Here is a 17,564-nt window from a genome sequence, read left to right as displayed (position 1 = left end):
TTATTAGGGTTTTCCCCTTTGGATAAACCACAGTACAGTTTGGAATTGTAACATTGAGAGGCACAGATAAAAAGTTCCAATGATTGAAACACAGGCCTCTTTGTTTTAGTACAAATAGTAATTCCTGATATAATAATGGAAACATAAATCCCTTTTATTAACACAGTCCTTGAGTACAGGATAATATACATAAACCTCAATGACGTATGATTAGAGTAATAATAATTGGTTACACTCTGAACACAGTAATGAGTCACCTGCAGCCTGCTGACAGCAATCTTTATAAATACATTTAAAATATTATACATATAGGTTAATATAACATACAGCCATACACATCTTTATGAACTTAGACATATTTGTGTATGTGTACTCTAAGGGTGTGTCTAGACTGCAGGGTTTTGTCAACAAAAATGGACTTTTGTTGACAAAAATATACCTGCGTCTATACTACCGCCAAGTTCTGTTAACATAACATCGACAGAACTCTGCAGTTTTGTCGATGGCGGTAAACCTCATTCTATGAGGACTAATGCCTTTTGTTGACAGAGTTTTGTCAACAGAAGGTGTTATTGCATCTACATTGTCCTTTGCATCTACACTCTCATGTCGACAAAGTGGCTTGCTTTGTTGATAGAACTGGATGTAGTCTAGACGTACCCTAACTTACTACTGTTAATCAGCAAGCTACACCTCTCCGCTGACTTCTTTTCCTCTGCTCTGTCAGGGTCCATTTTCTATTATGTCCTACCAGCTGGTTTTGCTGCTGATTCTTTTTCCTTCTCTTCATGCTCCTCCCTAATATCTTCCTAATGACTCTTTAACAACTTCCTGCTCCTGAATATCTAACCTTTGGTTGCTGACTATCTGTCTTTTTCTACTGTTTTGTCAGCCACCAGACCCTTTCTGATCATGGGGGGGGGGGGGGTATTTTTTAATCCTTCTCTTATTCTTCATTCAGATTTTGGTACCACATCTGGTTGTTAACCACTTTTGAACATTATGGTCTGTACTCAGGGCTGGATTAAGGCCTTTAGAGGCCCTAAGCACTGAAAAGATTATGGTGCCTCCCCATATATCATTCAAAATAAAAACAATACTATACCGTAAAATCTCATTTTTTTTGGTGCCCCTGCTTTGCTGGTGTCCTAAACACGTGCTTAGTCTGCCTATTGGGTAATCCAGCCCTGTCTGTACTGAATATTGTGTAGTATTACAATCTGTAACCAACTAGTATGGTCTGTTTAGTAATACAGCCCATTACCTTTAGCTTTGATTCATGGGTTACATCTAGACTGCAGGCTTCTTTCGGAAGAAGCTTTTCTGGAAGAAATCTTCAGAAAAATCTCCTGAAAGAGAGTGTCCACACTGCCAAAGAGCATTGAAAAAGCAATCCGCTTTTTCGAAAGATAGCATCCACACTGAATGGACACTATCTCGCATTTAAGCTGTGATTACTATGGACGGACTGGCCACCAGTGTACCTGTGCTTTTTTCTCTTTCCTCTTTTTTCAAAAGAACTCCCTCTTTGGAAAAAGGCTTCTTCCTCATAGAAAGGGGTTTACCAATGTTTTGATTTTTTTCTGAAAGAATGTGATTGCAGTGTGGATGTAAGTGAAGTTTTTCTGAAAAAACTATAGTGTAGATGTAGCCATAGTGAACATACCTGACAGACCTTTTATTTTTTCCTCCAATTACATCATTCTTTCCACATCCAACTGTTAATTTATCTTAATGTTATGGTCTGCTGGTGCCACCTTATATTCTGCCAATTTATTTTTTTTTCATTATTTTCAGCTAATTGTGGTAAAGTAACATTTTTAGCATTGTGCTTATGTTAGTGGAAGATTTTAATCCAAATCTATGGAACCAATGAGTTTGCCTAGAAAACTTCTGTTCAGTTTAAAATAAAACTTTTATTCCTCAATTTATCTTATTTTGATGTTCAAGGTTGTGGCACACCTTCTGGATTTTCCAAGGAAGGCCAGTAACTAAAGCTAGCTGACTTTGAAGGATGTGGTTACAGCCCTCCAATCAACAATAGGCAACAAGCAATGAATTCTTCAAAAACAAAAATAATATTTATTTAGAAGCAAGTTTACAACAAAAGAAGAGAGAGAGAGAGAGAAATAAAGATAATAAATACAACTGTAATTATTACTGTTACAATTTAGAAGAAGTGGCATGGTATATTAAGGTACAACTCTACAACAATCAATCATATAACATAATATCTATTGCCTACACTGATATAGCAATTAACTGTTCAATAATATATCAATTAACATTCAGTATTATTTGAATCTAAACATCTAATAAATGGTGCCTTGATGGGTACTAAATGGGTAGTGAGACCTTATTCAAACCACTGACATCCAGCTTTATTTACAGTTGAGACCTATATGCTCCAGGACATTAAATAGAAAAAAAAGATTTTAATGTACAGAAGTTTCTTTCAGAATCTCTCTAAATTGTCTAAAAACGGTCCTTATGCAGAAGTTTGGGTGCAGTGCAGGTGGTGATGATTGCTTGCTATCTATGTTTATGTCTTGCTGATTTGTGCAGTGGTAGCTTCTGAGGTAAAGTTGCTTCTCTGTTGAGAGGCATGGAAGTCTGCTCATCACTACTCCTGGGCTGCAGTGGAGGCTTCCTATTAGCTGGGTGCCAGGCATGGCCACTGTCAGGGTAACGTGGGACTGGTTTTCAAGCAACTCGTCTTTTGCTAGGTTTCACTGAAGCCTCTGATGTTACTGTTTCATTAGGTATCTTTCTTTTTTCAAGTGTCTGGCAGTATTCTGCTTTCTTGCTGGTCCCTATTTATATAGAGTTTTAGCCGGTCAGCTACTTCCCTTGTATACAATTTAAGTTAATTGCATAATTTATTACAGCCAATCAGATTGCAGTCATGATGTCATAACCTGGTCACATTTATGATATGTACCTTATGAACCCCATTCAGCTGACCTTTGGGTGAATCATCCTATTTAGAGATCTCATTAGTTTCTATAGGCCAAAAAATATTCATATGAGTTTTTGTTGAGTCATTCTCCAGAGGAAGTGATTCAATCCTTATTCATTTCTATGGGTTCCCATGCATTCCTATGGGATTTCCCACTATGTTACATAATTCTATTGCCACCAATAGGGTTGCCAGGTGTACGGAATTGAACCGGAAAGTCTGGTATTCATGCCTTCTGTCCGGTAAAGAAATTGAGAAAATACCGGACATATAAAATGTCCGGTATTTTCTGCTTTTCCTGGCTTGGTGCTGGACAGACACATGGAGGGGGTGGGGGGAGCGGCAGGGGAGCGGCCCGGCAATTAAAGGGGCTGTGACTGCATTTCGGCAGCCTGTGGTGTTGGGTTTTTTTTGCAACAAAATTTTCCCAGCCCTTTTTTTGGGGTGAGGGGGGGAGGTTTCAGGTTTTTTTGGTGAAACCATTTGGCAACCCTCACCACCAATATTGTATTTTCTAATTTAAACTATTCTTAATTTTTAGTTAATTAAAGCTTTATTCTTCAAAATAATTATACTTATGTTGTAAGTATGTCTAAAGTTCCTGACAACACCATCACCACTCAATTTATGTTCAATTACATATTTTATAATTTTGGCAGATTTAAAATCCTCTCCAAGGTTTTTCTTCAAGTCTTTAAATGTGAGGAGAGATTTTTTTAATTGTCAAAAATGCTTTAACAAGGTGTAAATTAAAGAAGAAAATGGAATTGTTGGTGTTTGAGTTTTTTTTATATTAATCCTTTGTACTTTGATCAAGTTAACAATTTTCATGCAACTCATTTTTGAGTTTCAGATTAAGGAAGATCTCCTGGTTAAACCAGGGTTGTCTCTTAACATGCTTAATGGTTGCTGAACTCCTGAACTCTTTTTTCCCTTTAAACTTGCTTCCCTCTGAATCTTATCAGCTAATTCTCTGAGTTTGTCTACTGTTTTTATTCTGCTGTTTTTCATGATCACACTTCTACCTGAACTTCCTTTCAACTTCAAATTTCTAATCCAGTTCCTCCTTGTCAATATTAAATCAAAAGCTGCCTCTCCCCATGTTTCTTTCCCTTTTCCAATAAAAAAATCATCTCCAATTTTATTCCGAGAACTTTTTGGATATGTGTCCTGCCCATATTATTTCCCCAACAGATGCCTGAGTAGTTTAAGTGTCCCCCTACAGTCTCCACTCATGATGTCATTGGCTTTAGATAAATTTATTAGTTGTTTTGGGGAAAAAACATAATGATACTTAATATTCCCTCAAAACACAATAAAACATACTGCTACAGGTTATACCTCCCTAAACTAGGAGTCTCTGATCTGGGAACATCCATGGTCTGGCAGAACCGTGGATGTCCCTGCATTAGAGAACCCCGGGACACAGGACCAGTAGTGGATCCAGGAGTCTCAAAGCAAAAGGGGACTGTAGTTCAGTCGGGAACCCCACAGCAGGGTGTCCAGAAAGGCTCAGCAGCACAGTTGGGTGAAAGCAAATGGTGCCAGTAGGGGCTAGAAGCTGAGCCAGTGTTCGGATGGGGGGCCGGTAGCAGGGGAGCTCTCCTGGTCCAGCAAATTTCCTTGTTCAGGACCGGTCAGGTAATTTCAGATTATAAACTTCAAATAATTGTGGGCTGAACACATTATTCAAAAGTGTAACTTTTGTCGTCATAGCCACCAGAGCATTCTAAAATGCCAGCTATTGTTCTTTTATTATCACCTGCTGCCATGTAGTTTTCATATACTTTGGAGGGGAGGAGGGGGGAATTATGGCTTTTAAAACTGAAAGTAGTGGGTCAGTTCTAGGAGGTTTTGTGTATGTAGTTGATTTGTGCCTCACTTATGTAGTTCTTCCTTCTGGAATGAACATTGTTTTGTGGAAGGGAGCACTGTCTTCTAAAGAATTCTGCCTCTTCAAGGCATTATGTCTTTGTTTTATGTCTGCAAAGTTTTTGCCTCATGGATTCAAAAATTATCAGTATGTTAGTAAAACAGCATGCTAATGGCACTCTGATCCCAACCTTTAGCATATTCTACTGTCAATGTGTTTTACTTCCGAAAGGAAGGGAACTCTTTCAAATGCAAAACACATTCACCACTTAATCTCAGATCTATGACTATCCATGCAGTGCTAGCCATCTTTCACTTCATGTGATTTAATTTATTATATTTCCCAGGCTGGAACATATTAAATCACAGCCTTTGGGCCACCATTTGTTATCACATCTTTCTTCTCATGACACACCACTCTCTTTGGTTTTTGTTATTGATATGTGAAATATTTTGTTTGCATTATAACAGCTATGAACTGTGCCGTAGCTAGCACTATAAAATGTTGCATTGTTACTTGTAAATGAGATTTATGCAGAGGGGATGAAAATAATTTTAAAAACTTCATACAAAACTTATTAGTGATATGGATGGAGCCATTTAGTTGTAAACTATTTTCACTTGCTTATCCATATTAACGTTTCATATACTTGTTCTTGGGATTTTATTACTGGTAAATATATGGGCATACTCTACTAGGTGCTGCATGGACGGGAAATAAACACATTCCACATATGAGAGTTTGTCGTATTGCTCCTCCTTGCATTTTTTGCATTGGAAAATAATTTCTAGAGATTGTCTCACTTAACAAATATTTTTTACTCACAATGCAAATATAGCCAAACTTTATTTTACAAGTCCTAATTCTGTAGCTAATAAATGGACATAAGTCATTAGAGCTGAAATCTTTTTTTTTTTAAGATTTTAAATGGCCTTCCACTCTTTTTTTGAGATTCTTTCTTTATGAAATAAAGAAAAGAAAATATTAGCAATTATGATGTATTTTCAGTGTGCAAGTTTCCTTTTACTTTGGTAAGAATTGGGGAAGATCATCATCGCCTTATATCACTATAGTCAATATCACTTCTCTCAATTTTTATTTGGCTCCGTATGTTACCTCATTATGAAACAAGTATTTTTAGAAGTTAGAACTTCAGGTTTATAGTTTGGTGGAGACTTACAACAAAAGCTCTGAGACCTGATGAAAGAGATTGGGGTAACATGGTTGGATAATTCATGGTAAAATCTTTCTCCTATGAAGTTGTCTGTGAAATGCGAAGATGAATAACTGGTGTCTTAGATTATCCTGAAAGTTGTAAAGTACAATTTCACTATTTTAGTTTGCTTTTTACAGTTTAATCAACTTGTAGCAGGTTTCACTTTATTTAGATATTTTTATTATGTTTGGGATCATGACACTAAATAGAAAAATTTAATTCTCTTCTTCTGCTTCCTTTCAAGAAAAATAATCCATAAATTACAAATTGCACTGAAGCATTGCTGTGAGTTTAAAATACTTTATACAACTTAAATAATGTGCTTGGCTAATTGACAATATCTTTTTAAAATATAGGAGACAAGCTTATTTAAAGTGGCCACAGATGACAGATTTAGCTGTGAGGGCAGAGCTGTCCTCTCCATTAGAATGGATCAGGGCATTTGCACCAGGCCCTGCACTTTGAGAGCCTCCTGCATCAGAGGCATGTTATTGATGTGGAGAGGGGGGGAGGGGGAGACTGGCACCAGCAGTTGAGACAGACCTATATCCTCCCAGGATGGGTATTTACTTCCTCTGCAGCAGACTGCTCTATCCACTTCTAGAGCTTGCCTCTGCAGGCTCCTAATGCTCCCCAGTGTCCCATACTCTACTGCTACTCCAGGAGCCTGCACAGAGCAGGCTGCCTCGGCCCTCATCCTGCCTTTTCAGGCTTCCCCTTGGAGGGACAGATGGATTCTTCCCTTTTCTAATGGAGGGACCCATTACCGGCACAGCCCTGCTACACAGGCACCCTTCCTCCTCCCCCTTAGCACAGTTGGGTACCATCCAGTCTCTGCCATTCAGCACTGACCCACGCCTCCCCCCTCACAACCATTTTTCTCCTCTCCCAGAACTTGTATGTCCCTAATATGAGGGAGATCAGTCCTTAGCAGTCCCCTGCTTCTGGGTCCTCCTTGCCTTTTTTAGCTCTCTAGCAGCAGGCTCAAGCTTTGGGGTTCTCTTCCTTGCAATACCTGGACCTAGGGTCCCACAACTCTACCCCCCGCCCCCACCCCCTCCCCACACACACACACACCAGGGTTAGCAAATTACAGGAAAAACAGCTGAAGGTTTCCACTGACTCCTAACATTTTATCCAATTTAAAATTCAAGTGCTCTAAAATTTGATTACTCTGAATTGCTTGGAAATCTGCATCCTGGGGATGCAGAATCACTACTGACACAAATGCGGAGTCATTTGACAGAGATCTGCAAAAATCTGTTCCTTTCTGTATATATAGAGAGCAAGGTACTAAATGTCTGAATGAATTACAGCCAGGCCTCATTGTTTTCATTGAGGCAGATGGTGTGACCTCACCCCACCATCAGTTAACATAACTAAGGATAAGTCAATCACGTCACAACCTCATTGCACAAAAGGAATTTTGGATTAGATACCTATTGGAGGGTGCTACAACTTATGAGTCATGGCAATTTGAGTTTGATGACAATGTTATCAGTTTCCTGTCCATTTATTCAGGTGGAACAAGAAGATAAACAAAAATGAAGGTCACCTTGTTTACTTGACGAAGTTGGCAACCTTTACAAAACTACATCCCAATCTAAACTTTACCTGTATAATTTGGTAGGGGTGAGCATCATTTACGATTTCTCCTCATTGTTGATGTTACACTTAGCATCACATGGCGGAAATTGCTCATACTCTACGGTTTAGCCAAATTATGGTTTACCTGATGCATTAAGATACCTATAATAAACTTCCAATGAATCCAAATGATGAGAATGATTATTAGGTGATGCCCACTTTCACAAGTGCCAGAATGATTAATGGATAGGAATCCCATTAGGATAGATGTTTTCCCTGGGAAAGAAAACAACTATTGCCACCTCTATGAAAACTTGGCTGTTTTCTGTATTCTATCCAGTACTTTTGTAATAGAGGATTCTGAATGATAGATGGTTGCCTTTAAAACCTGGCCTTGTCTTTTGGTGTTTTTAATTTAGCTGCTATTTCAGGATGTACCAAAAAGTTGACTCAAAATACTAAGATTTATGACTAGATGAATCAGATTTAGATGCTTATCCGACAGATAAGTTAAAGTTAAATTTTGAGAATGCCAGACACAGGAACTAAATTTAATATTGCATCAGTATAACATGAACTCAAAACATAAACACAAATTGCCTTCTTTATAATTGTCAGTAGTATAAGTCTGGTTCACAATAAATGTGAGAGGCACCTGCTACTACTATACTCATAGCCAGGTTCGACTATAACAGCCTCAGAGATGTTGGTGTACAGGGTTGTGAAGCTAAAGTGGCATCTTCCCTGTGCAGTAAGGCATATGTGTGGGCCTATGTAAACTTTTGAAAAGCAGAGGTATCCTGCCTGACGATATCACTGACAGAAGTCTACCGCTGTGTGGATGTGGTGATATTCTTGCATGGAATGTTTTGTCCAGTGTAGGATATCCTGGGGAATCATAACAGTTTGCTTTACATAGGTTTCTAAAGGTATCACAGGCTATATTTGCAAAGTTTCCTGACCCTTAACTGTAAGAATGACATATTACAAATCCTTTACCGTCAAATCATATGCAAACTCCAAGGCTAAGTCTAGATTGCATCCCTTTTTTGGAAAAGGGATGCAAATTAGACGTGTCGCAATTGCTAATGAAGTGGGGATTTAAATCTCCCCCACTTCATTAGCATAAAAATGGCTGCCGCTTTTTTTCGGCACGGAGCTTTGCCGGAAAAAAGCACCAGTCTAGACGGGAATCTTTCGGAAAATAAAGCCGAAATCTGGTGATCCGCGTCTGATGCTTTTTTCCAGCAAAGCTCCGAACCAGAAAAAAGCAGCAGCCATTTTTATGCTAATGAAGCGGGGGAGATTTAAATCCCCGCTTCATTTGCACTTGCGATACGTCTAATTTGCATCCCTTTTCCGAAAAAAAGATGCAGTCTAGACACAGCCCAATAGTCTCCAGTACTGATTGCTTTGTCATTTAAATGGACTTACTCACTTAACAATAGCTTGTTTTACTTCTGGGAAAAACTTCACTATATCCTTCTCTCATGATATTATGCATTATTATTTTGAGCTAGAGCTGTACCTGAGTTCAGGATATAGTCTCAGAAGAGTCTCACTATAATTTCCCAAGAGCCTGAACCACTTTATTGAAAGCCAGCCCCTGAGTGACATACTAGGAATTTACTACTGTCACTAGGTCTGAACTAATTTGAGACAGGGAAGACAAAGAATTATAAGAGGGTTCCGGAAGCCCAGAGAGCTTGTGCCCTATATTATTTAACTTCCAGTCACTGAGGGAGAATTCAATTGTCCAGCTACACCTACTCAAGATCCTAGTCCTCCCAAAATTGATGTCGTGAGATGTGTGGAGGCTGTGGTGCTCAAACAAGTTTTCCAACCTGATGTTAACAGATATAAAAATGGAGTACTTGCTGAATACAAATCTAATACAGTTGGGTGAGCAGTGACAAACACATTTTTTTATAGTAAATGGTGCGTGCATTGGTTAGCCTTTTTGCATTGGTTAGCCTATTTCGGAATAGGGCTGCAAATGTAGGCATTTGGAATTGCAAATCAAGCCCGGGATTTAAATATCCTGTGCTTGATTTGCATCTTCCTGGCTGGGTGCCATTTTTTTTTTAAATTTACAAGCTCGGAATAACTGCCCGCATCTACATGCGGCAGTGAAACGGGTATTCGAAATAAAGCCCTATTTCGAACTACCTGTTAAACCTCATTGCATGATAGCCAGAAAGAAGCAGATTTTGCTCCTCCCTTAGGGTCTATCACCTGTGAACTTATCTGAAACCTTCCCCACCCTGAACCAAAAAGAAAGACTCAGACTCACAGTACAGGCGAAAACAGAAGTGAAGTGTATTCAGAATTTGTTTACAATTCTAAGGAATGAGGGAAAAACCTGATGCAAACTAATAACTCAACATACATTATGGAAATTAACAGTACAAGTATCAGACATAAAGTCTAGGCCCTGTTATATTCCAACTAGACTCTGTGAGATATACCCCATTTAACAATACCTTTCCTCTTTTAGAACAGTCAGTGGCTACACTAACGGAGGGATGCTCAGGACCTCCTACCTTTTGGGTTCATTGGGAGCTCACAAGGAGGAAAGCTGGGGAGTCCCTTCATGGTGGATTCGGAACCAAGAGGATGGCAGGCAGATGGAACAGGCACTAGATTATAAGTCCTCCACTCCCTCTGTTAGGCTGCTGCAGAATCAGTCCCTAGATGTCTCAGGTAAGTGCTATGAAGACCCATGCAGACTACTGCCACTGGAATGGAGAGCAATCTTTGTATACCAGGACTTAGAAAAGCACCGCAGGGGTTTCCTGCCCCTGAGGTTATATATTGCATGACCCTCTGGAAGGAACAGGGCCTGAGGTAAATGGAACCTTCAGGCAAAAAGAACAGGAAAATCCAGGCTGCATTGGTTCTTTAGTTCACTCTCTGAGGAGGAACCCTACCCTGTTCTCTCAGAGCCTAAGATCAACTGGTCAGAGGCTCCATTTTATTTGTACACCATTATAAAACCATACACATTCATAACTAGCTTATTTACATATCTATAACTAATAAGACTCTCACTTACAGAGTGATGTTGATTTTGAATATTTCATTACAATTATACACACCATAATGGAGATCCTATTTCCCCCTCAGAACTCCTTGGACTGGTGCAAACCTCGCAATTAGGAATATTCTGCTGAAATGCATGCCTTACCCTTCATCATTGATGAAGATATAAATTTACACATGGAACCAAGAAGGATGGACAGCATACAGGTGTTAATTCTTATTACTACTTTCATTCGGTTTTCCATAAAACCAGGACGAGAATACATTTCCAATTATTAGGCCCACAGGAATGTGATCAGGGATGTCTAGCATAATGATCCATTTATATTAGGTGCACTTAGCATCTTGACTTTAGCACAATTTCCAAACAATGGTATAGTTATTACCATTTACAGGCATGCTGTGGTTTCTCTATGCATCCCACAGGTGTTGTCAAGTAATTATGATAATGACTGGAAATTAAGGCCTGAAATTTACACTTAATACTGGATTTTCCCTTAACTCCCTTGAGAATGCAACACAGTCCTTTTCCAGCAATGACTGAGATGGGCTGACTTTCATCTAGAATAGGGGTGGGCAAAGTACACCCCACCTTCACACCGAGGCAATTGGAGGGTGGAACAGCGGGCCACAGAGTCCTTCAGGACCAAGCCAAAGGATGCATGCAGCTGTCTTGGGACTTGCAACTAGGATCGGCAACAGTGCCTTGCCTCTGCCTTGTGGGGACACTGTGGTGCCAGTGGCTCTGGCCCCAGAAGGTCCTGGTACAAGATTAAAGCTGCTTGCTCACTGACACTGACTGTTGTGGCAGAAGTCTGTGGGGAATTTGGGAGAGGGGGTTGAAGGAGGAAGCTTCCATCCCTTCACCCAGCCCTTTTGAGGGTAGCTCTACCCTCTGGATGATCAAACCCTTGGTGCTTTAAGTGTGTCCCTCTGGCTTGAGGTAGTGCTGTTGGGATTGAAGATTTCCTGTCAGCTGCATCAGAAGAGGATGGGGATGGATATAGTGGATGCCTTTCAGGAAGAATGAGGTGAGTAGGCTTTTGGAGAAGTCCTGGAGCAATCCCTAAGCAGAGACTCCACAGGCATGTGCTGGCACCAGCTAAAGAAGTATGGCAGCGAAATGCAAACCCACTCTGAAGCCCTTCCATCCTTGTTCTCCCAAGTAATTTCTTGTACTATTAGCTGGTTTCCCTTTCATTTACTTAATACCTTGTCTCCTGGCATGACTTCAGTCAGTTCTCTCTCAAAGTCAGAATCTGCCAGGAACAACCAGGTTCCATTTTGGTCAGTAAGTTCAGTAGGCAAGTGCTTGTTCACATTCATCACTGAGGATGGGGTGCTATGTCTCCAATACTGGAAAATAGAACTGAGCTGCTACCACCTGGTGGGCTTGTGAGAGATGATATTTCTCCTTGTCTATGTCAGTGGCTTCAGATGTTGGTATCACTTTAGTGACATTAAGTCAGTATATTTAGCAGAACATACCTTTGTCTTCTCCCTCATAGGATACAATCCAGCTAGAAACACCAAAGATAAGTGGTTGTGTACATTGTCCTAAACTGATGACTATTTAGGAGGAATAGCCAATTGTTCCTTTTATTCAATGGGTATTATTAAATAACTTAAATATGATAGATGTTAGTTTTTTTCATCATGGTAGCATGACTGGCTATTACAATAAGGCTGACCAAGGTTTTGGAGAAAACACTATTTAATTCAAGTTGTAAATTACCCATTAGCCATAGTATATTCAAACACATATATATACTAAGGACCTGATCCAATGCACTTTGACCAATCTCCAATAGGAGCCATGGACTCCAAATCATAAAAACTTGTCAGTAGTGGCCCCCCTCCAGGGTGACAGATTCCTCATAAAAGTGGGGATACATGAGGCCCTACCCCTCCATGGCCCCACCCCGACCTGCCTTTTCCCACAAGGCCAAGCTGAACTAGGAACTCTGGACCCCTCCATGTACTAGGGATGGGTGATGGGGCGGGAGAGGGGGAGACTTGAGAACAGCCCTTAGCCTATATCCTCAGACCTCCTGCCCCAGGAAAATGGAAAGTCTGTGTCTCCTCAAAGCTACCCATGTGGCTCTCACCCTAATCTGGCTCCAGCTTCAGCCCTAGCCTTGATGCAGAAGCTTAGGGGCTGAATATCCATAGCCAGGCCCTGGTAAGACCAGCCTGGGCAGTGGTGGGGAACTGCAAATCCTCCATCTGTTGTGGGTAGGGGCAGGGACATGAGCCTGGAACTGCTCATTCACTTCCGCCCTGGGCAGGTGGAAGGTTTCTGGCTCCCACAGCTGCCCAAGGTGGTCACTCTTAACCCAGACAAGGTGAACCCTCTTCCACCTCTTCTCCTTGGAATGAACTTAAATTTATATTTGCTTCTAAGTCTCATAATTGCATATAACTAATTTTATTGGAAGAGGGAATTCAAATGAACTAGAGATGTTTTATTCTTTTTTAGTATTACATTGCTCTTATAATCAACATCTAGAAAAGAAATGCACAATTTAAACTCAACATTCACTATTCTTTAAGTCTTCCCTTTCTTTTATTCAATTTACCCTTAACTATTGCAGCTCATATGGTATGCATCATCACACCTGATCTGAAACCTCTGCAAACACTGAGACTATGTCTACACTGTACCTGTTTTGTGCAAAAAATATGCAAATGAGGCAAAGCATGTAATATTGCCACACCTCATTTGCATAATTAATGAGGCTCCATTTTTGCACAAAATCCCCTCTTGCGCAAGAGCCGTTCTTCCTGAAAAAAATGCGGAAGAACGGCTCTTGCACAAGAGGAAGTTTTTGTGCAAAAAGGAGCTGTGTAGATGACTCCTTTTTGCGCACAAGCCTCTTGCGCAAAAATGGAGCCTCATTAATCATTCAAATGAGGCATGGCGATATTCCATGCTTTGCCTCATTTGCATATGCTTTTTGTGCAAGAGGCTATAGTGTAGACATAGCACCCGAGTTAAGGATTGGGAGTAACAAATAAACATTTGTTATTTTCTCTTTAATTATCTAGGGGAAAATACACATAAGGAATTGATAGAAGAATATATTACACGCTGAACCATTATACTGTATTATACTAACATATGTTTAAACATTTTTAAAAGTGTCATGCTATTGTTGAAGAGCTTTAAATACTCAGGTTGTTAACATGATAGGCTGAAAGACTTCCAACATCTATCGCAATTTAATTCTCAATTAAAACTAGTGCAAAAGCTACTTTTATCTATCGCACTTTTCGCATTTTGGAAGGGTGATTTTACGGAGATATGTATTTTTTCAGCTCCATTACATGACAATGCTGCTAAATTTAAAAGCTTTGTAACTGCTCTATTTTATAGATCCCAGCCTTTGGGATCTCATCTTTTAACCATAGATACTTTTGCTGTAGGCTGAATTTTGGATTAAACATTTTTTAGCTCAAATGATACATTTGTTGTTGTTTCTCAAAAATAAATACATCAAAATAAAAGGCTTCATTGGTTTTTAGAATGCTGTAATTATGAAAAGAAAAGATAAATTAATTCATATATGCACTTACGTAAAAGGAAAGATTACATTTTTAAAAAGATGGAACCTAATTCTCATTTACATTTAGCCCTTTTTACATATTTCAGTCAGGATAAAGGGTCCTCACTTTATGTGTAAACAATCTTTATGCCCAGTGTAAGTGTTCACTTTATAGTCAGAGCAGACTAAAAGGCCCCTTAATGTGATACTCGGTTCCTAAGGGTGCGTCTACACTGCACCATTATTTCGAGATAACTAGAGTTATTTTGAAATAACAATGCAAGAGTCAACACAGCCATTCTGTTATTTCAAAATAAATTGAAATAATGAACAGCTTATTCTGAAATCTGTAAACCTCATTCAACGAGGAATAATGCCTATTCCAATATAGCTTTTCGAAATGAGGCGTGTATAGATGCTCCACTGATGCTTTTTCATAAAAGCCCCTCACCAGGGCCATTCTAATTGAAGTTGGCATGATGGAGGAGAGAGTGTCTGACAGGGAGCAGGTATGTGTGCAGGCAAGAGACAGAGTGTATGTTTGGGGAGAGTGAGTCTGCCAGCATGTTGTTGTTGAAGTTCAGGTAGTCTCTGAACTCAACTTCTCCTGAGGCAGGAGAAGGGGAAAACCCCATCATCAGCCCTCACCCTTCCCCTCTGGCTCTGCACAGCATAGAAGTCTCATTCTCACAAATACACACACATCCATCCATCCCTGCCACCCTCTTTGTTCGTAATACGGGAGAGAGTAGAAATACTCCATATTAATGAGTTGTTCTTTGTTGCATGGAGCAGAGCAGCGCTACAAGCTTAGGTCTTGAAACAGAGCTTTGAAAGGGGAATGCACATGCCTGTCGGGTTGCTGAGTTTAAAAGTGTGAACAGAGTGGACACAGCAAGCATTGTGGGATATTGTGTGGGAAGCCAGTTCTGGTGAGGCAATATAATGAATGGCAGTGTCTATACTGACTCTGTCATTTTAACTTTCATCAACAAGCTTTATGTGTCTTGTCAAGGTGGGTTTATTTTGTGGTTGAAACTGAAGAGCTTTTGTTGTCAAAAGGGATACTGCAATGTGAGTGTGTGTGTGTGGGGGGGGGGGTGGGGAACCTTGGCAATGTAGACAAGCCCTAAGTATCAGTTTCTCCCATGGATATTCATGCAGTCTTTCCTTTGAGTTTAATAGGTGCAACCAGAGTACATCCACCGTCAGACTTTAACCCTTAATAATTGGCCATTGTATACTAACAGGTATTTGCCGAATCCTGTCCTTTAGGGAGATGATGTAAACCGATTAAGTAGCAGGGCCTATGATGTTTGAGTGACTCTTGGTATCTCCAGCATGGCCACTGAGGTTTCAAATGGATCAGATCACATATAACTCCCAGAATGGAGATAGTCCTCACATGTGGAAGTTATTCCTGAACCTCCATCTGAATCCTCATTAGCTGTCTTGAGGAGTTAACAACGCTTTTCTATATGGGTCTGCTCAACGTTGATGCTCACTTTCAGTAACTCTTTATTTGGTTTATTTTTATTTTACAAAAATCAGAGTAGTTATAATCTCATCCAGTTGGTGACAGTTTTATCAGTTCACAGTTTAATAACAGGTATTATAAAATCTGTCCTGTAAGATGCTGAACTCTATAACCCTGATCCAATACAGCACATAAGTATGTGCTTATCTTTAAGCTTTAAGCATATCTTTAAGCACGTGTATAGTCAAGAGGGCTACTTGTTCATAAAGTGAAGAACAGTTTTAATAGACTTCTTGGATCTGTGTCAGATTGCTCAGCACCTTAACAATATTTTGTATTTTCAGACTGTATGTATTTGATTGGGTTTTGATTTCATTGGAAGGGAAATATGGACTTAATCAGCTAAGGAAAAAAGGTGTACTTAATTTTGGTCAGCTATTTATTGTGCTTTAAATAGCAGCATGTACTGTATGATGATTAATTTTATTTGTGTGTGTAACTGTCTAATTTTAAAATATAAATACAGTACATTCTGTTTTAAAGTAATTAGCTATTCTTTGTCAAGTGATTGTCCATGTCCATTCCATTTAGTTCATGATTGTTGGAAAGTTTTCCCTTAGCAGTGCCTCTTGGGTCCTGAGGGGAACCTCCTATAATGGCACCCCCATAGTGGTGCATATATACCCGTGACAACCATCTGCACCCTCACTTCCTTCTTAATGCCTGCGATGGTTAATGGGAAATTTTGGTCCTTGCAACTGGCCGTAATATTTGTATAAATCCTTCCTCCCCCTCCAATTTTGATGCATAAACTGTAATGCCACAAGTATCTCTCTCCTCCTTATATTAATGAAATACCAGTGCAGTTTCATCTTCCATCATATGAGAATTACTGATCTGAGATCTCAAGATTCTTTAAACTAAAATGACAAATTTTCTCCCCACTGAAACTGGACAGTTATATAGGCCACTGGCCTCATCTATTGACATTTAAATAGACCTACCCCATATTGAAGAGGTATGTTTCCAACAAGAGGGGTCAGAAAAGGAGGAACCCCAGGTAGAAGGAGGATAAAGGAGCCTCATGACCCATGTCTTTTGTTCTCATGCATGTCATATGGAGCATCAGATTGATCCATGTTTTCAGTTTTCCTTCGCACCCCACAGAAAAATCTTGTTCCACAGCATGCTGCCTCACAACTTCCAGGCATAATCTCAGTCTCTCTCTTCAGGAATGGGACTCGGGAAAAGTAGCTAGAGGTTGCACATGCAGGTGTAGGGGTTGGAGAGCAAGTCCAATACTGACATGAGTGATGGCTGGCATGTGACCACTGACTCTATGGTGGGGGTCTTGGTGCATCCCTCAGCATTTCTGGCTGCCTCCTGAACAGGTGGCATTTATCCCAAATCTATCATCTGGCTACATGGAAGCCCACTGCATTTTAATTGTATGTAGCCAAACTGCCAAACTGCTTCCTACTCCTGCCCTATGGAGTAGATGCATCCTCTTCCTTCTTCACTCTACCTCTTCAGATTTCTTATCCACCTTCCAACAGGGTGTTTTTTCATTGCTTGTGTGTGTCAGTGATCCCTCCTCTCATCTGACTGAAATTCACACTCTGAAAATAGAATTAAAACTTGCTACTATTTTGGCTCATGGTATCCAAGTCTGAATCCTTCTTGGTTTCAGGACTACTTATCGATAGAATTAATTTATTGCGTGATTTATCCCCTTCTCTTTTCTATCTGAGGACATATTGCTGTCCTTGGTGAGAGAACATGAGCTTTAAAGGAGAAACCTCATCTATACTTTATACAGGTTTCCCTATGGTAGGCTGTAACTTCATTCATTTCCCTTCTTTTCT

This window comes from Pelodiscus sinensis, chromosome 2 (genome assembly GCF_052426305.1).
Source record: "Pelodiscus sinensis isolate ZL-2025 chromosome 2, ASM5242630v1, whole genome shotgun sequence".
Classification (NCBI taxonomy): domain Eukaryota; kingdom Metazoa; phylum Chordata; order Testudines; family Trionychidae; genus Pelodiscus; species Pelodiscus sinensis.
The sequence above is the reverse complement of the archived record's forward strand: the minus strand, read 5'-3'. Positions refer to the sequence as shown.